Source organism: Lissotriton vulgaris, chromosome 10, assembly GCF_964263255.1.
Source record: "Lissotriton vulgaris chromosome 10, aLisVul1.2, whole genome shotgun sequence".
Lineage (NCBI taxonomy): Eukaryota > Metazoa > Chordata > Amphibia > Caudata > Salamandridae > Lissotriton > Lissotriton vulgaris.
In genome coordinates, this window is record NC_141698.1 from 234,547,478 (window position 1) to 234,571,794 (window position 24,317).

Consider the following 24,317-nt stretch of genomic DNA (forward strand, 5'->3'; position numbering starts at 1 on the left):
CTGTAGCTATCACGAGAGATATGGGACCAGAACTCCTGGACATCCTGCACATTTGCTAGTGCATCGACTTCCCAAGCTTTCCCAAAGTTGTGCATTGGGCTACTTGTAGTCCAAGCCCTGAGTATGTTTTGCCTCGAAGATTGTGGGCCTACACTCCACTAGTGTTCCGTGGGCCCACTTTCAGCATTTCTGCTCAAGGCGCCTTCGCGATCCCTAGTCCGTTGGCTAGTGGGTCCCCACAAAGGAATCTACTTTCTTTCTAGGGCTTTCCTGGTTGCTCCAGATGTGCCCTGACTCCCCTCCAAAGGGTGAGTCCCTCAGACCTTGCTGATCTGCACCGAAGCCACTCTTGTCATCTTGTGTGGGTTGCTGTTACCAAGGCTTGTTGTGTCTAATCCAGATTCCGACACTGCAGCACTCGATATCCTTCATGCGATAGCTCGAATCCAGCTCCTGGTTGTCGTCAACACCTCCTGGTCCTCATGGCTGAAGAGTCAAGCTTCACCTACTTCACCTTAAAGCACCCGACATTAGCTGGCATCTTCCTGTCGCGATCCAGGTCACTGGCTAGTGACACAGACTCTGTCCCCTCTACTTTCAGGTTCTTAAGATCTCTGATCCAACTTCGATCCATCAGGACACTCTTTCATTCATTAATCTTTATTTCGGTCAATTACAACCATAAAAGATACATTTTAAAATACAATTTTTACAATAGCCAAAGTTAATCCGAAAGTTGGGGTACGACAAAAAGGGCATCAATTGCTATACGATTTATATGATCCTTTCCAAATACGCCATAAAACCTATCTATTATCATAAATACTTTTAAAAGGACATTTAAATGCTAGGCATTATATATCATGTTAAAAAAATAATAATTTATCCAATCAAAATCTACAAAGTGCTGTCAGAGGGAGATGAGACATTAATCACAGTAAACACAACCAAAAAGTGCAAGTGCAATACTCTTCCTCACAACATTTAATAGAGGAGTGTAGCTTTTAACGCTAGCTTTGTTCCTTATCAGGTATACATTGAATAGAAATCTGCTTACGCAAAAGACGACCAGTTGTGACGTATCAGTCTTCAGTATGCGTTCGGCCTCGCTACAGCTTCTGGCACCCAAGTTTCAACAGAGAGACCTAATCCATCGTTTCCTTGCTGATTTGTATGCAGGGCAAAAAAAAAGTATATGTGCTTGTCACGGTGCCCCTGGTGACGTTTGTGAACGGGGCGGGGAACTTAACTATTGTTCCTTTCCGCCCCGTCCTCAGGATCCCTACGGCCCCTTTAATGTTGCATGGATGTCCGAGCGGAGGTGGAGTCAACTTGCCTGACGTCATGCGATTCCGAGCAATCAATGCCGGAAGGGGCGGATAAGGAAGCCCAGCCAGAACTGCAAAGCGCAAAAGCCGGAGAAGCAGAGGAGAAGCCAGGACGAGAAGCAGACGGGAAACAAGGACGAGAAGCAGGCGAGAGTCCAGGAAGAGAATCAGACGAGGGGACCAGGAGTACGTCCGGAGGCCACCGACACACCGCGAGCCGCCCTGCCGCACTTCCGGGGAAGTGTGGCTGGACAAGGTACGGGGCTGTTTAAAGGAGCTTTTTACCTCACAGGGTGGGAAAGGATAGGGGAGGTCTGAGGGAGGTCCCGGCATGGCACACCTCTGCTGACTCTCACACCGTTTGAATAGAGCATAAACAACACACCATATGTGTTTGGTGTAGGGCCCTGGTGACTCCCCACTTCCCCTTTTCCCTCTCATTCCGTCGAATAACCCTGGGACGTGTCAGTAACGCTCAGATTGTTTTCTCTCTTTTTTTTATGATCTGATGCCCGGAACCAAGTCGCAAGTCTAATAGGACCGACTCCACTCAAGTCCGGAAGAACAGGAAGACCCAGACGTTTATTTGTTGTTTTTTGTGCTTTTGCCCAACGATTTGATTTGACAGTCCTGGTTGCTTTGCAATAAATGCCTATCCCGCCAAAAACGCCAGACTGCTGACCCATTCTTGCCCCCCCCTCCTCACAAGTGGCGAGCCAGATAGGAGTTGTGGGAGTGAACCACCGTCCGATACAGGATGGAAACCATCATTCAACAGATGAAGGAAGGACAAGAAAAACTAGAGTGGGCTATCGGACAAACCTCCACGCAAGTGGAGGCAGATCGAACATCTTTCACTCAGGCCATTCAAAACCAATCTGAAAGTTTACTTAGGCTGGCCGAAGGACAGACTCAGCTCCTGACGGTTTTGGGACAAGGAAGACCAACCGCCCCTCCCCCGGGTACAGTGGTTCCTTTGCAAAAATATGCTCCGGGTGATGAGCCCTTAGCTTTCTTTTTGAATTTCGAAAGGGCGGCTAGGGCGAGTGCATGGCCGGGAGACAGATGGCCATTTTACCTTGCCCCTCTCTTGACTGGAGAGGCACAAGCAGCATACCAAATGGTGAATAGGGATGGAACCTGTGCATACGCTGTTGTTAAGCAATACATCTTAGACCGCTTAGGAGTGGATGAGGAAACTCACCGGCTAAGGTTTCGCCAGGAACGAGGAGCCCCGGGGGATCTGCCCAAGACTTTGTTCTACAAACTAAAGGAAGCGGCTGACCTGTGGCTTAAACCTCACAAAGCCAATATTGACGCCGTCATGCAAAAGATTTATCTCGAACAATTTCTCGAGGCTCTACCTTATGGCACTCAGCGTTGGCTGAAGCAACATGCGGGTCTCACACTCGAACATGCTATAGAAATGGCCACGTCTTATGCCAGGGCACAAGGTCGACCTTATGTCAGAGAACCGGAGAAACCCTCCAAAAGCGTCCCTCCTGCAAAACCGGAAAAGAAGCCAGTAAAAGGGGTACCAGAAGCTATACGCCCCCGTTTCCCTAGAACAGATCTTCCAATCAATTCAGGTCCCCAATGCTACGACTGCGGGGAATGTGGCCACATAGGGCGTTATTGCCGAAAGAAAAAAGAGAAGGAAGATGAGCCCATGGACGTGAGCTATGCCCCCGCTCCATCCTCTTTGCACAAGAAACCGGAACGACCTTCTATGTAAGTCTAACTGTTAATGGTGTCCCTATAAAAGCCCTACTTGATTCAGGGTGTAAACACTCAGTAGTGAAACAGGCATTGGTCAAGCAGTCCGATCTCATACCAGGCCAGACAGTACACATACGATGCGTTCACGGGGACATTAGAGAATATCCCTTAGCCAAAGACACCCTCTATAGTGAGTCAGGGAAGGGGACTGAGGTGAGGGTAGGTGTCTTGTCTGATCTCCCAGAATCCGTCATCGTAGGGACCGACAATCCCTCCTTTCATTCTCTTCTGTTAGACGCTCTACAGCCCCTGGGGACGACTTATGACAATCTCCTTCTACCAGAGCCCTGGGCAAGAGATACCCATTTTCGCACGGCTCAGTTAAACAATGCCAGCCTCACTAATGCATGGAGTAAAGCCCGTGAAGACTAAGATCCCCTTACCCGGGTTTATCCCACTTTTATCGAGAAGAACGGTTTGCTCTACAGACTGGCTAAAGCCGATGCGACCCCTCAGCTGCTAGTACCCATAAGTTTAGGGAGCAAATTCTCTTTTTCGCTCATGCCCACCTGCTGGCAGGACATTCTGTGGCTGAAAAGACGGGACAGGCCATACTTCAACATTTCTTCTGGCCAGCAGTTTATGCACAGATACAAAAATATTGTCAAGAGTGCAGGATATGCCAGAAACGTAACCCTTACATACCTCCCCCTGTTCCATTGCATCCATTACTCATTATTGGTATGGACCTCATCGGTCCATTGCCCAAGTCAGGAAGGGGACACCAATATGCTCTGGTGTTGGTGGATTACGCCACCCGATATCCGGAGGCCTTTCCCCTTCGGCTGGCCACCTCTTCTGCTATAGCACAAAGGTTAGTGGAAGTGTTTTCCCGAATGGGATTTCCCAGGGAGATCGTTACCGATCAAGGGACCCCTTTCGTATCCCGTCTTATGAAACAGGTGTGTACCCAACTGAGAATAAAACATATAAAGACATCTGTCTACCATCCACAGACAGATGGCTTGGTTGAGCGATACAACGGCTCCCTAAAGCTCACCTTAAAAAAACTTCTGTCTGGGGATGGGAAGAACTGGGATCAGCTCCTCCCACTAGCCCTCTTTGTCTTACGCAGCCAAACCCAAGCTAGTTTAGGGACCTCACCATTCGAGCTGCTCTTCGGCCGCAAACCCAGAAATCTGTTGGAGATTACTAAAGACAGTTGGGAAAATGAGGGTGTGCAAGAAGCGGAAGCACTCTTGGACTATACACGTCAATTACAAACCCGCCTCCACAAACTGAGGACCCTTGCTCATGATCATTTGGCCATTGCTCAGGTCAAGCAAAAGACCTTCTATGATCGAGGTAAAAAATGGAGGGAACTGAACGTAGGGGACTGGGCCCTGATAATGTTACCCAGCTCCACTCACAAACTAAGGAAAGAATGGCAGGGACCCTTCAAGGTCCTCAAAAGGATAGGTCGTACCACCTATCTAATGCAGTTGTCTGGACGGAAAAACCAAATGTACCACATAAATCTCTTGAAAAAGTGTCTAGGTACACCTCCTCAACCAGTCCCTACGGTTGCCACGGTTTCTTCCCCTCCTCATACTGTACATGATACCCCCATCAATCAAGATCTCACCCCGAAACAAAAGGAAGAGGCTGTCTCTCTACTCCTTCGCCACAAGGGAGTGTTCTCCGACCACCCAGGCAGAACCCACCTAGCTGAACACACCATTCCTACACCCCCTGGTATTGTGGTAAAACAAAAACCATATCGAATCCCAGAGGCTAGACGCCCGGCCTTCCAGAACAAGGTGGACAACATGCTACGCTCGGGCATAATCGTCCCGTCGCATAGCAACTGGTGTTCACCGGTGGTTCTTGTGCCGAAACCGGATGACAGCATCCGGTTTTGCATAGACTTTCGAGCTGTTAACCGGGTATCTAAACAGGATGCATACCCTCTCTCCAGGGTAGATGAGCTGTTGGAACGCCTTGGTGAGGCCAGATATATCACCACCATTGACCTCACCAAGGGGTATTGGCAAATCCCATTAGCCCCTCCAGATAGGGAAAAGACCGCCTTTTCCACACCATCTCGCCATTACCATTTTACCGTCCTCCCATTTGGGTTGCACGGAGCGCCAGCTACCTTTCAGAGGGCTATGGACACTCTGTTGGCCCCCCACCTGAAGTACGCATCAGCCTACCTCGACAATATTGTCGTCTTTAGCAAGACGTCGGAAGACCACCTCACTCACCTGGACAATATTCTGTCCAGCCTAAACAGTGCACATCTTCACATCAATGCAAAAAAATCCAGGGTCGCCTATGAGACAGTCAATTACCATGCTTATGTCCTAGGAAAAGGTATGATTCAACCCCAAACCAAGAAAGTGGAAGCCATAAAAGCTATACCCTACCCTACCAATAAAAGAAAACTGAGGGCCTTTTTGGGATTGGTAGGGTATTATCGTAGGTTTATCCAGCATTTCACAGACCTGGCAGGACCTCTAACCGACCTCCTACGTAAATCCCAATCGTCTGCTAAATTGCCCGTTCCCTCCCCGAAGGAAATCACAGCCTTTCGGGCCTTGCAGAACGCTATCACCTCCTCCCCTGTGCTGATCTCTCCGGACTTCAGTAAACCCTTTCATTTTCAGACCGATGCCTCAGGGGTAGGAACCGGTGCTGTTCTGTCACAATTGGACGAGGAAGGGCATGAGAGACCAGTCTTGTTCATCAGCAGAAAACTATTCCCCCGTGAACAAGCCTATTCTACCATTGAAAAGGAGTGTCTTGCAGTGCGATGGGGGGTGGAAAAACTCAGGTACTATCTAGAGGGACGACCCTTCATTTTGTTCACGGATCATGCTCCTCTCACTTGGCTCCAGCGCAACCGGGGACATAATGAGCGTATCCTGCATTGGTTCTTGGCACTGCAGCCTTATCAAATTGAGGTGCGCCACAGGAAGGGGGCTGATCAGGGGAATGTTGACTTTCTATCCCGCTTCCCTATTTCCCCCGAACGTGGAAATCCCGGGGGTGGGATGTGTCATGGTGCCCCTGGTGACGTTTGTGAACGGGGCGGGGAACTTAACTATTGTTCCTTTCCGCCCCGTCCTCAGGATCCCTACGGCCCCTTTAATGCTGCATGGATGTCCCGAGCGGAGGTGGAGTCAACTTGCCTGACGTCATGCGATTCCGACCAATCAATGCCGGAAGGGGCGGATAAGAAAGCCCAGCCGGAACGGCAAAGCGCGAAAGCCGGAGAAGCAGAGGAGAAGCCAGGACGAGAAGCAGACGAGAGTCCAGGAAGAGAAGCAGATGAGGGGACCAGGAGTACGCCCGGAGGCCACCGACACCGCGAGCCGCCCTGCCGCACTTCCGGGGAAGTGTGGCTGGACAAGGTACAGGGCAGTTTAAAGGGGCTTTTTACCTCACAGGGTGGGAAAGAATAGGGGAGGTCTGAGGGAGGTCCCGGAACGGCACACCTCTGCTGACTCTCGCACCGTTTGAATAGAGCATAAACAACACACCGTATGTGTTTGGTGTAGGGGCCTGGTGACTCCCCACTTCCCCTTTTCCCTCTCATTCCGTCGAATAACCATGGGACGTGTCAGTAACCCTCAGATTGTTTTCTCTCTTTTTTTCATGATCTGATGCCCGGAACCAAGTCGCAAGTCTAATAGGACCGACTCCACTCAAGTCCGGAAGAACGGGAAGACCCAGACGTTTATTTGTTGTTTTTTGTGCTTTTGCCCAACGATTTGATTTGACAGTCCTGGTTGCTTTGCAATAAATGCCTATCCCGCCAAAAATGCCAGACTGCTGACCCATTCTTGCCCCCCCTCCTCACAGTGCTTCACTCACTCTTCTCCTGGACGCCTGCAGCACTTCTTGGTTCTACAGGCCCTAGGCCTCACTTCTATCCCTCACGTGGTTCTTATACCACTTTCTTAGTGTATGGTTTGTGAGGCCCCTAGGGCAAAACGTATACTGTGCTAGTTTACTGTGTGCTATTTAAGTTCTTGTATTGTACTTTTGCCTCTAGCCTCATAAAGAGACTAGAGGGGTTGTGTTTAGAATACATACATATATTTTATATATATACCTGGTGTGGTGCTCTTTCATTTGATCATTCAAGAGATTATAGACTGGTAAAACAAGCTGCTTTACATTCCTTCAAGACTTAGCCTGAAGGCTGCTCTCCACAGCTACCACTAGGATAGCTTTCTATAAAGGATGTCTAAACCTACCATCAGTAAGGGTCATTTGGACTGGTGCAAGGTGCCCACTAGAATAGTGGACATCATATGCCAGGCCAACTTCTCACATTGGTGGGCAGTGTGTGGGATTCCAGCTTGCATTGTTTTATCAGATAATCTTGAGAATATCATTTGAAAAAAGTCACTAAAGGTACCATAGGTACATATAATACAAGCTTATAATACAGTAAGTTCTACTGAACTTAGAGTTGTGTGTCAAGGGCCTAGCACACCCTTTCTACAACTCAAGAGAGCTTTAGAAGGAATCCAAATAGTGTATGTAGGTGCATACACCACACCTCACTAGTCATGTCTTCAAAGGAGGGACCCAGTGGATCTGCTCCTGGTGTCAGTCAAGGTCAGACATATAAGTATGACACATTTCCTTTCCAAGAGTTAAGGACTTTGTGTGCCATGAGAAAATTGAAGCCAGGACAGAATCCCAATACCCAACGCCTTATAGAGGTGTTGTTGCTTGATGATTTTATGAAGGCATCAGATCCTGATAGGGTAAGCAATGTGGTGTGTACAGCAGAGGAAGAGAACACTGGGCTGGTGCCTCCTTGGTACTCTGACACTGATGTTGACCAGGAAATAGATAAGATCTAGACCTGGAGAATCCAGTTCTGCCTGGAGGTGAGGGAGGCCAAGGTGGCCCTACCATTGCCCCCCCACCCCCCCCCCCCCCCCAGTAGAGTTGGTAGTGTGCCAAGAAAGACCAGATATCCTTCACAGAAGTCTAATCATTCTGGTACATCTATAGGGTCCTCTGCCTCTTCTCATAGGAACGGTACCTCAACTGAGAAGAGGGAGCATAATGCTAGGATGAAAGAAGCCCATCTTAGAAATAGGAGACAAGAAGTAGCATTAGAAAATGAGACCCTAGCTCTTGAGAGAGAGAGAAAAAAGATGGGGCTAGAGCCCCATGGGGGCAGCAATATCCCTAGTGGTAGGGATAGGTCTTATGACTATAGAAACTTTAACAAGATTGTCCCTCCCTATCAGAATGAGGATAGCATCCACAAATGGATTACTGCATTGGAGAGGGCCTGCAAAGTACAGAAAGTACTCTAGGAGCAGTGGGCAGCTATCTTGTGGCTCCCCTTGGCAGACAAAGGTAGAGATAAGCTCCTCACTGTAAGAGAAGAGGATGCTGATGATTACAAGGTCCTGAGGAGTGCTCTGATAGATGGGTTTGGCTTAACCAATGAACAGTACAGGACACAGTTCAGAGACACCCAGAAGGCACAGACTCTTGACTGGTTTGACTTTGTAGATTGTGCTACTAAGGCTCCGGATGGCTGGTTACTGGGCAGTAAAGTGTGTGACTATACAGGATTGTATAATCTGATCATGAGAGAACAAATTCTTAATAACTGTCAGAACCAGCTGTTGCACCAACACTTACTTGGTAGACTCTGATCTGACATCTCCCAAGAATTGGGAATGAAGGCTGACAAATGGGTCAGAACCTGGGTGAAGCAGAAGGTACAGAGCCAAGGTGGTGACCAAAAGAAGCAAGATCAAAAGGGTGGGGAGAAAGGTAAAGACCAGAAGTCTGTGCACTTCGCTTTTTGGCCAGCAGAGGGAATAAAGCTTTATTCAAACAGTATTGTTAGATTTCAAGTTAGTGAGGCCTTTACCTGCAGAAGTCCAAAGTGTAGATTTAGTCTGTCTGTCTCCTAGGAGATTCTGAACAGGAGAAGCAGCTCCCCAGCCCCCACCCCCAGGCCAGCAGACCACTGGCTTTTCAGTTACCAGGCAACTCTGAGCCCTCTTCTCACACCTGCTCAGGCTCCTTAAGGCCTTGCTGGGTGCACCCCAAATCATTCTCCTCCATCTTGTGAGTTGCAGCCTACCTGTGCCCCAGATTGCAGTGATCAGAGTCCAGGAAGTGGTAAGGATACAGACTAGTACTGTCTCTTCCCAAAAACAAAAGTTGTTAAAAAAAATATTTCCCCTTCTGTGATTACTGTCTTTGCCTGTGGTTGTTACGGTTTGAAAATTGTAGTTTTAACTTGCCTGTGATTGCATATTTTATCAGCTGCTTTGTGTTTTAAACTTGTGGTTTTCCCTGCCCATGATTGTTTCCATTTAACGTGTTGAATTGTGGGATTTGCAGTCCAACCTCTGTAGTTTATCCCTCACATTCCTTATGACAATTCTGTTTTCCCTCCAAATTCCTCCTTTGCTCTGTGCTAAGACCCGTATGTTAAAACAGTGCACCCCCAGCCACCATTTTGTGTTCACAAGCCAGTGAAACCAGCACCACTGACCCCCCACCCAGCAAAGGAGATATTCTACATCAGAGGGTGCTTCTGTGAGCTGTTTAAACTGTGTTTACTAGGGCCTGTGCACTTCCTTTTTTGGCCAGCAGAGGGAGTAAAGCTTTATTCAAACAGTATTGTTAGATTTCAAGTTAGTGAGGCCTTTACCTGCAGAAGTCCAAAGTATGGATTTAGCCTGTCTGTCTCCTAGGAGATTCTGAACAGGAGAAGCAGCTCCCTAGCCCCCACCCCCAGGCCAGCAGACCACTGGCTATTCAGTTACCAGGCAACTCTGAGCCCTCCTCTCACACCTGCCCAGGCCCCTTAAGGCCTTGCTAGGTACACCCCAAATCATTTCCTCCATCTTGTGAGTTGCAGCTTACCTGTGCCCCAGTTTGCAGTGAGCAGTGATAGGTTTCATTTTCCGATACCCCACCCACGTACTTTTACATATATGAGTTAGCATGATGTGTCTAACTAAAGATGTATTCATTTACGCATTTATGTTTTGTACTCTTTATTTCATGATTCATTTATGCATGTAACGATATCTAGTATTCTTAGCTTAGCTTGTGTGCCACCATTTTGGGTGCTTCTCTCAGTGCGCGAGTCGCACTCGCTCATTCCCCTCCCGTAGGAATAGGAAAAAAACCCTGAACGCAGCAGTTTTTGTTTCTTAGCTAATTGTGACCGAAACTGGCAACAAATTCTAATCTGTAATGTTCGCAGGCTCTGGAGACGCTGAGGCCCGGCTCGGTGGCCTTGGGCAGAGATAACCAAATGTTGCTATTGCAGGTGCAGATGCCTCTTGTATGAGGCCATTGTTCACCCTTTCTGGGGTCCAGTACTTTTCCAGTATGAGCGTGTTCTACTCTGCTGTACCATGTTATAATGTATTGCTGTGGTGAGATGCGGCAGTCCTCTTGGCGCACTCGCAGGGGTGAGGTCGGACAGGGCCCTCTCATATGGGAGTTTGTGGCCTAAGAAATACTTTGTTATTTCTTCTCCACTGTCGGGCTGACTTCTTACTTGGTAATTATAGGTGAGTGCTGTAAGTCACTCGGGTGGATTTGAGCCACGCTTATCAGATGGCGCCCGAACAGGTACCCCGCGATAAGGATCTTTCTCACCCGTAAGTGGGTAGCAGAAGGCCGGGGACCCTCTGGTCGACATGGTGGGTCCGGGTACCCACTTTGATGCCGAGCTTGGTTCTCGGAGCACTGCCCCACCCTACTGATCGGGAGAGGTCCCGGCTCATGATCCTGCGCCGGGGTCCGGAAGGCGGAACTTTGGAGCTGACCGTGTTGGTCCCAGCAGCCGGCGGTGGAGAACGGTAGAGGTCGGTACCGTGTTCAGAAGGTGAGTGGTCCGACTGTTGATTGAAGGAGCTAGGGTGCTCCAGAGACCGGTGTGTCTCCAGTGGTTAAGAGGCCGGTGTGTCTCCAGTGTTTTAAGGAGCCGGTGCGCTCCTGGGGCTAGTGTGCTCCGGGGAACTCAGAGTGCGAGTGGTGCTCTGATAGACTTAAAGAAGGTTGGGTGGATGTTTGTTTGTGGTCATCCGACCGGGTGGTACTGTGGTGGAGGCGTGGCTCATTGCGGGTAGGCTCCGGAACTCACCCCGAACCCCTAGGGTGGCGGTTTGGCGGGAGTGGGTCCTGGGTCTCCTGTGGTAAAGTGCGCAGCGATCTGTAGTGCCGCCCGGGTGGCGGATGTGTCTTCCAACCTCAGAACGGTTAGTGTACTGTTCGGTCTGCGGTAGGGTCCAGGTTCTCCAGGACTTGGTCGACGGGCCTTGTCCCATTTGTGGTAACACGTGTTTGGTAGGGATCTTGATACATAGGAAGCGTGAATACATATGTGTGCGTGTGTTCTAGTAGTGATTGGGTGTTGGTGAAAAGGTAAGTTTGACTTTTGTGTTGGTGCGTGATTGAGTGGGAAAAAAAGATGCCGTGTTTCAGTAAGCTGTGGTGCCTCAGGTGCTGCTGCCACACTTCAGATACTAGATTGGCTGAGAGCCAACCCGCCCCGGTGGAGGGCTCACCTAATTTTGAGATGTATGTCAAGCATGGATTGACTCCCATTTTGTTCAACACTTTGTGGCACAGATACACCAAGGACAATGTAGATTTACAATGGCCATTGACTGGTTCTTTTGATGTGGCAAAACTAGATTATTTACAGGAAAGATTGTTTGCTAAGCGTAGCCGCCAGAGTATGTTTGATTCTTTGAGAGTGTGGCAAAAAGAAGTAAGGGGACGACAGATCAGAGAGGAGAAGTTGGCTCAGAAGAGGGCAGTGCAGACTATGGCACAAAAAGCGAGAGAACATACTAAGAAAGAGAACGAACAACAGATTGAGCGCGCAGACAGACTCCATAGGTTGCAGGTAGATAAAAGCTATGTAGTAAGAGAAGAGGAGCGAGATGAGATGGAGGACGTTTTGAACGCCCGAACCCCTCCCCCGTATGCTCCACAACCTTTGTACCCTGTGCTGACCAATTCTGCTTCCACCGCGGTGGTTTCAGTTCCACTAACGGTTGATGCACCCCTGATCGACACCACCACTTCCTCTGTTTCGGCCCCTGTTTTGTTAAAAGATGTTGGGTTCTGCCCTCACAGTGATGGTACCGCACGCTGTGGACACTTTATTGAACAAAACGCAGACGCAGCACTTAACTAGTGCTCGTCTCACTGGCTATGAGCTCACATTATTTGCACCCCATGTCACCATTAAAAGATGTGCTACTCTGAACCCAGCCACATTGCTACCCATTCCTTCAGATGAAAAGGACAATGAAGTCCATGATTGTTTGTTTCGGACAGAGGAGGAGACGAAGGGACGAATAGATTTGACGGACACTCCCCTAGACGATCCTGACGGGGAGCTGTATGTTGATGGTTCCTGCTTTAAACTTGCGGACGGGACCTCAACTGCAGCATACGCAATCACAACATTAAAGACAGTGGTGGAGACTTCTAGGGTCCCGTACCACTCAGCTCAAGCTGCAGAAATAATAGCATTGATGCGAGCGTGTGAATTGAGTGAAGGACTGGACGTGAACATTTACACTGACAGCCAATACGCCTTCGGCGTGGCTCATAGTTATAGGCGACTGTGGGCAGAGAGGGGGTTCTTGACATCACTTGGACAAAAGATACAGAATGGCCCGTTGATACTAAGATTATTGACAGCATTGACACTTCCTAGACGACTGGCTGTGATCAAATGTAGTGCACACAAAGCGGTGGTAGATGATGTAGGACGGGGCAACGCATTTGCAGATCAGACAGCTAAGGAGACAGCTAGGACGAAACTCCCACAAATGTTTGTGGCAGGACCAGCTAGGTGGGTACCGGACGTTGACATGTTTGCGAATACTGTGCAAAGTGTGCAGAACATACAAGAAAAGCGACTGAGGATGAGTTGAGGACATGGAAGGACGGTGGGGGAAGGTTGGATGAGAATGAGTGTTGGACAGATGTGTCAGACAAAAGACGATGGTTACTCCCGGACGCATATGTCCTCCCAGTGGTGACAATGGCTCATGGACCAGCTCATATTAGTGCGAAAGGAATTTGTAAATTACTAGATCCAGTGTGGAGTAATAAGAACATTTCTAAGACGGCCACATATTTAGTGCAGCAGTGCATGGTTTGTTTGAGACATAATCCTGGAAAGGGAACACCTGTCCCGGTTGGAAATTTTGCCCCTCCTTCTTTCCCTTTTGAAGTGATCCAAATGGATTATATTGAGATGGAAAGAGTGAACAACCTCAAATACGTCCTGGTGGTGGTGTGCTCTTTTAGCAGATGGGTGGGGGCTTTCCCAACTAAGGATTGTACAGCTAGCTCAACAGCACTTTTCTCGCTACGGATTGCCTCGGGTGATCTGGAGCGACAATGGCACAATGACAATGGCACATCATTTAATGTTAAACTGATGGAACTGATATGTAAGGGACTACAGATAACGCAAAAATTCCATGCAGCACGACACCCCCAAGCTGCAGGTTTGGTAGAAAGGTTTAACGGGACGTTGAAATTAAAGATGGCCAAGATACAAGAGAGTACAGGGTTACGTTGGCCGGATTCACTTCCCCGGGCTTTACTTTCCACTAGAGTGACAGTTAATTACACGACAGGTGTCTCTCCCCATGAAGTCATTTTCGGACGTCCGGCCAACGTGTGGGTTGTCCCCAGACCTAAATGTTTTTCAGAAATAGAATACCCTCTGTTGATAGATTACCTGTATGCTTTGACTAAAGATCTCCGTTCTGTTCATCAGCAGGTAGCAGACACCCTGAAGCCACAGCCGGAGGGGGAAGGACACACCATACAACCTGGGGACTGGGTTGTCGTCAAGAAGTACCAGCGGAAGTCTTGCCTGGATCCGAGGTGGTCGGAGCCGAGACAGGTGCTCCTCGCCACCCGTACCGCACTCCGGATACAAGGTCGTAAGGCGTGGACTCATGCCTCTCATGTGAAGCGCGTCCCGCTGCCACTGCCGTATGACAAATGGGTGAGAAAAGGCATCGCTGATGATGAAAGTGGAGAAATCCCTCAATAAATACCCTTCTCGGATGCTTTGTTGAAGGGTGAGGAGCCGGATCAGAAAGAAAAGAGGCCAACTCCGACTACAGGTGGTGAGACCTCTCCTGATCACAAAGAGCAAACATCAGCGGATAAGTCCCGTGCCATTGAGCCCCCCATTCTGTTCACAGATCCAGAGGTGCGAGGGAGCACTCATTATAATCTGTGGCCCAGGAAAGGAAGACAAGAGAACTGAGCATTGAAAGAAGGGCTGAGTTAGGGATCTAGGAGAGAACTGTGTCGAAGGATAGTTAAGTGTGAGGGACGGACTGCTGTAAGAGCCCTGGTATACTGTCGAGACATTGTCAGATGGGACACTAGGACCATGCCTGGGCCCTGATTAAGTGCTCCTGAGTTGCAAAAGCTGTGCGACTCCGTCGTGGGATTAGGGAATGAACAATAGAAGCCTGCCTGTGAGGCTTTAATGGACACAGGGAGAAGATCCCTTCTGAGGGTGAAGAACCCCCTTGGCCGGCTTCGGTATGCCTGAGACTGTTTGATTTTTTTTTGTTTAACTTTGGACTTTTAGCTAGGGAATATGAACCCTTTTGGCCGTCCCACTCCTGAGGAGGAACTGCCTTTTGCAGCTCCTCGTAGATTAGACCCGGACTCTCCATGGTTAGCTTTACCCCGAAAAGGAAAAATTGTGGCCATTGTGATACTAGTCATTGTGTGTTTAGTAATTCTTGGGATACTGTTTTTCCTAGATAAAGCCTACCCTGTTCATATGTTTTTTCCTATCACTTCTGTCCCTCCTGAGCACAATATGGTAACTGTTGAATATGGCAAACAATGTCTGCGAAAAGGTTACCGAGATAATGTTTTTATCAAGACTCTACATCATGCCCATGCTGTGTATAATGTAACGGATTGTTGGGTTTGCGGGTTGTTACCTTCTGCAGCTTACAAAAAGGATTGATTACTGGCTCTTCCCCTAACACCTATAAATAGTTGTGTGGGATGGTACACCTTAATTGGTATGGTGAAATTCTTTCAACAACCCGATTTTCTAAATCCTAGATTACCCAATAGTGGCTCGACCTTGCGAGTACGCCCTATGCCCACCCCCTCTCTTGGACAGTTGTTTACTGACGGACGTTTTGATCAGACATTTCTGGATACATGTTCGAAGAAAGTGGGACGGTTTGTAACGCATAATGATACTGACAAAGTCAGGGAGAGTTTCCTACAGTTAAATTCTTCTTTGGCATACAGACACCCTCCTGCGACTAATAGTAGTAGTCGTTCTTTGGTGCCCTTGGCAGTTGTTGGACTCTCACCATTTTTTTGTATCATGGGGAGGGGCCCTATAAAGGTTGGGAATAGCTCCTGCAATGTGACTGCTTCGATTCGTTTGCTTTTCAGCCCTTCCTTGGTCACTCCTCCAAATATTTACTTTGTTTGCGGAGATAATGGATACCTATGGTTGCCTGAGGGTTGGGGTGGGGTCTGTTACCTGGCTTACCTGCTTCCTCCTGTCTATGTAGCACCCTCAGACTATCATAAGACTCATCGTCGGTTTGCTATAATGCCTGGACCGCGTAAAAGGAGGGCACTCCAAGTTGAGGATGTGGACCAGACTGATACTTCTTTGCAGCAATGGACAGGCATTTCTAAGGGTCTACTGCCGTTCTGGGGTCCCATATTTAACAGTAGGGCAATTAGGAGACTATCCAGAGTAATGGAGAAAGTAGTAAATACTGAGGCAAACATTGCAGCTAATATGTCTGTTGAGAAGCAGGCTATGAGATTATTTACGATCCAAAACAGACTGGTGCTTGACGTCATTCTTGCTGATAGGGGTGGAGCCTGTCGCGTCATCGGGACGTCTTGCTGTGTATATATATTCCGGATTCAGCCCCTACTGTTAACTTAGCGGTACAAAAGCTTCATAGATTAGCGACTGAAGTCAAGTCAAGTCAAGTCAAGGAATTTATATAGCGCGCTACATACCCAGAGGGTCTCAAGGCGCTTGAGGAAGGGTGGGGAATTACTTGTCGAATATCCAGGTTTTAAGTTGCTTTCTGAATGCTAGGTGGTTCTGAGTGAGACGAAGGTGAATGGGAAGTGTGTTCCAGGTTTTAGCCGCCAGGTAGGAGAAGGATCTTCCTCCCATGGTGGTTTTGTTGATGCGAGGTACAGCAGCAAGGGCTTGATTGGAAGAGCGTAGCTGGCGAGGGGGGGTGTAGAAGGAGAGTCGTGTGTTGAGGCATTCGGGTCCAAGTTCGTAAAGTGCTCTGTGTGCATGGGTTAGGAGGCGGAATGTAACCCTCTTATTGACGGGGAGCCAGTGGAGGTCTTTCAGGTGTCCAGAGATGTGGTCTTTACGTGGGATGTCTAGTATGAGTCTGGCTGATGCGTTCTGGATGCGTTGGAGTTTTTTCTGAAGTTTTGCGGTTGTGCCGGCATATAGGGTGTTTCCGTAGTCCAGACGGCTTGTAACCAGTGCGTGGGTGACCGTTTTTCTAGTTTCGGTGGGGATCCAGCGAAATGTTTTTTTTGAGCATGCGAAGAATGTTGAAGCAAGACGAAGAAACGGCGTTGACTTGTCTGGTCATCGAGACTGAGGAGTCCAGGATGACGCCCAGGTTCCGTGCATGGTTCGTCGGGATGGGTGCCTTTCCAAGGGCCTCTGGCCACCAAGAGTCGTCCCAGGCGGAGGGGGAGGTACCTAAGATAAGGACTTGTGTTTTGTCTGAATTCAGCTTCAGACGGCTGTGCTTCATCCATTCGGCTACTTCTTTCATTCCTTCATGCATGGTTTTGGCGGTGATAGGGTCTTTGGTGAGTGAGAGGATCAGTTGAGTGTCATCAGCGTAGGAGATGATGTTGAGGTTGTGTTGGCTTGCGATGGCCGCGAGGGGGCTCATGTATACGTTGAAGAGGGTGGGGCTGAGCGAAGATCCTTGTGGCACGCCGCAGATAACTTCAGTGGCTTCTGACTTGAATTGTGGGAGGCGGACTCTCTGAGTTCTTCCGGTAAGGAACGAGGTGACCCATTCCAGTGCTTTTCCTTGGACTCCGATGTTACTGAGGCGTTGTAACAGGGTGCTATGGCAGACTGTGTTGAAAGCTGCGGAGAGATCGAGGAGGATGTGGGCGACTGTGTCTCCATTGTCCAGTAGAGTTCGAATGTCGTCTGTTGCAGCGATGAGTGCGGTCTCAGTGCTGTGTTTGGTTCGGAAGCCGGACTGTGAGGGGTCGAGGGATTTGTTGGTTTCGAGGAAGGCGGCAAGCTGGTTGTTGACAGCTTTCTCGATGACTTTGGCCGGGAATGGAAGGAGCGAGATGGGGCGGTAGTTTTTGAGTTCGGTGGGGTCAGCTGTAGGTTTTTTCAGAAGGGCGCTGAGTTTCCAGCTTTCCGGGAAGGTGGCGGAGTTGAGGGAGCAGTTGATGACGTCTCGGAGGTGTGGTGCTATGATGGAGTCGGCCTTGTTGAAGATGTGGTGAGGGCATGGGTCTGTGGGGGATCCTGAGTGGATGGAGTTCATCAGGCGGATGGTGTCCTCAGTGGAGATTGTGTTCCAGTCATTAAGGATGTTCAAGGGGGGTGAAGGTACAGCAGAAGGTTGTGTGGGTTGGTCTCCGGGTTGGTTGTCAAAGCTGTTGTGGATGTCTGCGATTTTGTCGTGGAAGAACGAAGCTAGGGAGTCGCAAAGGGTTTGAGAGGTAGTGATGTCGTTGGAGTTGGCAGTGGGGTTGGTGAACTCTTTGACGATGTTGAATAACTCCTTGCTGTTGTGGGCGTTGCTGTCTAGTCGATCATTGAATGCGGCTTTTTTTGCAGTCCGGATCAGTTGGTGGTGTATGCGGGTGGCGTTTTTGAAGGCGTCCCTGGTGCAGGTGTTTGGGTCTTTTTTCCAGGTCTTCTCAAGGGAGAGACATAGTTTCTTGGATTTCTTAAGATCATCGTTGAACCAGGAGGCGTTTTTGCTGCCTAGTTTGATTTGACGTTTTTTCAACGGTGCTAGGTTGTCGGCGCTGTTGGTTAGCCATTGAGTGAGGTTAATGGCTGCTTGGTTGGGGTTCGAGGAGTGGGCGGGGGGGTTTTGAAGAAGCGATGAGGAGATCTGGTCGATGGTGATTTTGTTCCAGTTTCTTCGCAGAGTAGGTTGAGGATGGTTGTGGGTTGTGGTCTTTTTGTAGACAAAGTGAACGCAGCTGTGGTCCGTCCAATGGAGAATGAACTTCACCAGGACACTGGTACTTGGTCCTGACGGGCCTGGCTATGGGGCATTTTCTCCTCCTGGGGCTGGAAGATTTTGATGGGTGTTGTAGGGATATGGAGTGTGTTAGAACTGGCTATTTCTGGTAGGCTAAGGCTGACGCCAAAGCCAGGCGGAAACCACCATTCTAGTCAGGGCAAGGGAGTCACACGCCAAGATAACCCCTGCTCACCCCCTGGTAGCTTGGCACGAGCGGTAAGGCTAAACTCGGAGGCAATGTGTAAAGCATTTGCACCAGCGCACAACAGCAACAACATGGCACACAACCAGTAACCACTGGTAACAGGAACCAGGACCTCACTAGGACCACCTGTACTAAAAAGAACAACCACCTAAGTATCACACAGCACCTAGGGGTATAAACAAGGACACATTACCCATGATGCATGGAACACATTCAGAGGAGGAGTAAAGGAAAAACACATGATGCCTAAAAACATTCAGAGGTGTAAGACAAGGGAAACACATGATGCATAAACCTACACATTCAGCGGTGTTCAGAACAAAGCACATGATGCAATAAAATCCATTCAGAGGTGCAGCGCAAGAAGACACATGATGCCTAAAACATTCAGAGGTGCAGCGCAGGGAAAAGGAAGACACATGATGCCTAAAAACATTCAGAGGTGCCAGAACAATACAATAGCGCAAAAATCACATGATGCCTAAAAACATTCAGATGTGCAGGAATAACACATGATGCAAGAAAACACATTCAGAGGTGCAATAACCATACAATTGCGCAAAACTTACATAAGCTACCACCTGTGGCAGTCCCTAGGCCAACTGGCCTTGTTGGGGCTAAGAACCCCTGCTTCCAAATGTCAGGGCGCGCTGCCATGCAGCGCCAGTCCAAGCACAAGCCTAAACGTAGCAGGTGCCCACTACTTGCTGGGCACCTGGGCAATCCCAAGACCTAAAAGGTGCAGCTGCCCACTAATTGCTGGGCAGCTGGGAATCATCAAAGAAACTGCGACAGGGTCCTCACTGACCCTTGGGCGCAAACTGCACCCACTGTGGGACCCACACAGGCTCTAAAACACATTCCTCGCAGGCAGGAGGGGGCGGACACCTGCAATGTGCCCCAACGCCCCCTCTTTCTAATATGGCCCTCGAGCCTTGCTGGGTTCGTAAATCATGTATGCCCCCTAGAGCCTCCGTGGCTCTAAACACAAAAAATGGCCCTCGGAGCCTCGCTGGGCTTGTAAATCAGATATGCCCCCTCTGAGCCTCGTGGGCTCGGTCTCACTGAAAATGCGGGCCGGAGCCTCTAAGGGCTCTACACACGTTGGGGCGACCCACTGCCAACCGGGGCCTCCCTTGAAGCGCTCATGGCTTCCCACTGATCATGAGCGCGAGCTCGCGCTACCGGGGGGGGGGGGGCGGACACCGACAATGTGGCCCGGTGCCCCTCCTTTTCCTCTGCCCCACTCACCGGTTTACTGGCGAGCGGCGGCTCTCCTCACTCGGGGCTCCCTCAGCACACGGGAGCCCCAGCAGCCAGCCACGCTCCTTCTCTCGGGGCTCCCTCTCGGTCACGGGAGCCCCGCAACGGCCGCCATCTTCTTCCTCTCTGCGGGCGCTGCCCAATCCCAGCGCGGCTAGTCGGTGCGCACTGCACCAACCACAGTGCGGTCTTCAGGGCGAGCCTCCCGCGGCCCGCCAATCACAGCGCGGCATTTGCTGAGGGGGGCTCGTCGCTCTGACCAATCAGGGCTCCGCTCCTTCGGTTCTCTGCGATTTCAAGCCCCGGGCAGCGGTGGTGAATGGGAGTCAAATGCCGGGTGGGCTCGGGCTCCAAATAATTAAATAAAAACGGGGTGGCACCCGTAAATTAATTAAATAAACAAAAATAAAAGCACTACCAAGCGCTAGAGGACCAACAAGGTCCCAGTGGAAATGAAAGCGCTCCCAGGCGCTTAGTGCAGGGATAAAGCGCTCCCAGCGCTAAAGGCAACAATAAAGCAAATAAAAAGTCCTTCAGCAGTCCAGGACCTCAGCAGTCCAGGAGTAAGAGAGGGAGCAGCATAGCCCCCAGCAGGAAAAGTCCATCAGGTGTCCAGGGGCTGGGCAGGGCCCAGGGATTCCGCTGAGCCCAAGCAGCAGCACGCCCCTGGCAGATTCAAGTTAGAAACAAGAACAAATTGGAAGGGGACATAGCCCCTTCTTATACAGGGAAAAGTCTTTGAAGTCTTTGTGCAGGCAGTGTGAGAACCAGCTAGAACTGGTTATAGGGAACTCTCTTCAGTATCAGGGACAGAGGTGACAGTCGCCCAGCGGGAGGTGTGTGGTCAGGCAGGCACAGCCCTGGTCACTCCCAGGTGCCATCTCCTCCCACTTCCCTGGCAGCAGATGCAGCCTTTCATCAACGGGCCGACTCAGACAACCTCCTGGGCTCTCCAGCCCGTCACCCTCAAACCAGACAGTCAATCCACAAGCAGGCCCAGGCACTCCTGGACCAGGCTCACCAGCCAATCACACGCCAGACACAATTTACACAAATATGCCAACTTCTAAAAGTTGCACTTCTAGACTAGACACACTCATGCCGCATATATCATTACACAGCATTCACTCTCACGAGTTCGTACATATGAAACTCGCCCCTGCACTCCCCACACATCAGGAACTATCATGGGCATACATATTCCCCATTCCTTTCTATGGGAGGGCAGGTCACTCACCACACATACACAGAGAGCTCAAGCACTTTACACTGTACCACAGTGAAAAAGTGCGCAGAGGCCTAAAATCACCACCACCAGGTTCCAGAAACAGGCTAGGAAAAAGCAAAAAGTCTCAGGGTGAACCTGCCAAAAGGGCCGGGTCCAACACAACCCCTTTCCAGCCAAAACGCAGGGTAGACCAATCACTCCACTGATGGGCTTCCTTGCTTTGGGCGACAAAACACGGACACGGGCCCGGACAGCAGGGACATCTTCCAGTTCTAAGCCACTCTGAACCCACCTGGTTATCTTCAAACCAAAACTCTCTTCTCCTACCAGATCAGGACCTCACTCCCTCACTGGTCTACCACCTGGAAACTATTTCACTTCTGAGGTACAAAGCACACAGCACAGTTCCTCTCCAAGCAGGTGGGAGGACACAGCACACAGCAAAGTCCCCTTTCAAGCAGGTGGGGGGACACAGCACACAGCAAAGCCCCCTTTTCTCTACCTTAGTGGAAACAACAAACTGCAGGTGAGCCCCAGATCACACAGCAAGGGCAGCCCCCTCAGTCTCTTCAGCTGATCCACTTTGGTAGAGATTCCTCTTGACCTAGAAGTTTCCTAATCTCCCAACCTAAGATCTAAACCCTCAGGTTGCACCGGGGTCAGAAGTAAGAACACCGTCGCTCTGCACCCCCTTCCAGAGTTCTGCACCCTCCCACCTTAGAGCGGTACCCCTAGAAGCCAAAACCGGTCAGGACACTGAGTACAGATGCCCTTCCCTCCAGGTCAGGCTGAACCTGAACCTGGCCTCCCCCCTCCTCGAGGAACAACCTCCAGAGGCCCCAAATGGTCAAGCACTCTAGACGGTCAAATGCTCAGCGAGCCAGGACTTCTGCACCCTCCACTTAGGAGCGGTATTGCCCAACACTAGGACCGCCGGAGTTCTGATTACAGACACTCTTAGTCCTTTAGACACAGGAAGATCCTCTTCAAATGACCTGTAAGTACAGCCTAGGCCCCTGACATGGTGCTCCCTTAGGGAACCCTCCAGGCCCTGAGATAGGGTTTCGGGCCAACGTGGGACACACCGTCCCACACTCACTCCGCCTCCACTGGCACAGGGCGTGAGCCCCTACACCCCTACCATACTACTGAGACTTAGCTGGGTTACACATGAACCTCTTCCCCTTCACAGGATCATCAGATACACCAGCCACTCCTTTTAGAATCACTTCCTAATGCCTCTGCAAGACATCTAGCACACCGCCAGACATCCACCTTCTTGTCCAGTGCCTCTGCAGGACCTCCTGCACACCACCAGAGGTACACCTCACGTGCAAGCTCTTTAAAAAAACTCACACCGACTCCTCTAGTTCAAGACACCACTCATCCACACACTCCCCCTCCAGACTGGTGAGACAGTTCCTCATTGCCTCTGACTCTCAACCTGTACCCCTCTTACTGAGCACCAGGCACCATACTCTGGGAACTGGGAATGGGACTTCACACGCACTGGACACATTTAAGCTGCCACCACTGGATCCTCCCATACTGGGGAATCCAGACACACACACTACACTCAGGGGATAACCACCCTCCCAAGCTAGTCATTTCTCCTCCACACTCCCTCTCTTCCATCTACCCACACAGGGACAGGAACAGGAACAGGGATTGGGCACTGGACTCAGCAAGGGATTCCTAATCTATGGGAACCTCCCCCTCTACTGGCGTCCCGCCCTGTCAATTTCTCTCATCTGCCACTAAACATAAAGTGCAGAAATACATTTGAATATGACACTCTTGAGGAAAAACAAAAATCCAAAACAATAATCCCAAACATGTGACTATCTATAAACTTCAGAGTTTTGTAATGTAGCCAGCTGTCGCTGTGGCACTGCGCAAACACAAGTCCAAATCCTCACCGCTGACCAACAATGTTAGAACTGGCTATTTCTGGTAGGCTAAGGCTGACGCCAAAGCCAGGCGGAAACCACCATTCTAGTCAGGGCAAGGGAGTCACACGCCAAGATAACCCCTGCTCACCCCCTGGTAGCTTGGCATGAGCAGTAAGGCTAAACTCAGAGGCAATGTGTAAAGCATTTGCGCCAGCGCACAACAGCAACAACATACTAGGCACACCACAAAAGGAACTCCACACAAGGTTATTATAAAATAACTTTTGTATTGTAAAAACACATCAGATAGTATCACACAAATTACATGGTGCCAACTGGCACGGGCAATATTCACATGGGATTATGTACAGGACAGGGCCACATGGGCCACTGTCAGAATCAGAAATAGCACTTTTAGAATAAAGAATAATAAAGAATAAAAATCATAGTAGCACAAATTAGCAACTATGGCACACAACCAGTAACCACTGGTAACAGGAACCAGGACCTCCCTAGGACCACCTGTACTAAAAAGAACAACCACCTAAGTATCACACAGCACCTAGGGGTATAAACAAGGACACATTACCCATGATGCATGAAACACATTCAGAGGAGTAGTAAAGGAAAAACACATGATGCCTAAAAACATTCAGAGGTGTAAGACAAGGGAAACACATGATGCATAAACCTACACATTCAGCGGTGTTCAGAACAAAGCACATGATGCAATCAAATCCATTCAGAGGTGCAGCGCAAGAAGACACATGATGCCTAAAACATTCAGAGGTGCAGCGCAGGGAAAAGGAAGACACATGATGCCTAAAAATATTCAGAGGTGCCGGAACAATACAATAGCACAAAAATCACATGATGCCTAAAAACATTCAGAGGTGCAGGAATAACACATGATGCAAGAAAACACATTCAGAGGTGCAATAACCATACAATTGCGCAAAACTTACATAAGCCACCACCTGTGGCAGTCCCTAGGCCAACTGGCCTTGTTGGGGCTAAGACCCCCTGTGTCCAAATGTCAGGGCACGCTGCCATGCAGCGCCAGTCCAAGCACAAGCCTAAACGTAGCAGGTGCCCACTACTTGCTGGGCACCTGGGAATCATCAAAGAAACTGCGACAGGGTCCTCACTGACCCTTGGGCACAAACTGCACCCACTGTGGGAGCCACACAGGCTCTAAAACACATTCCCCGCAGGCAGGAGGGGATGGGCACCGGCAATGTGCCCCGACGCCCCCTCTATCTAATATGGCCCTCGAGCCTCGCTGGGCTCGTAAATCATGTATGCCCCCTAGAGCCTCCGTGCTCTAAACACAAAAAATGGCCCTCG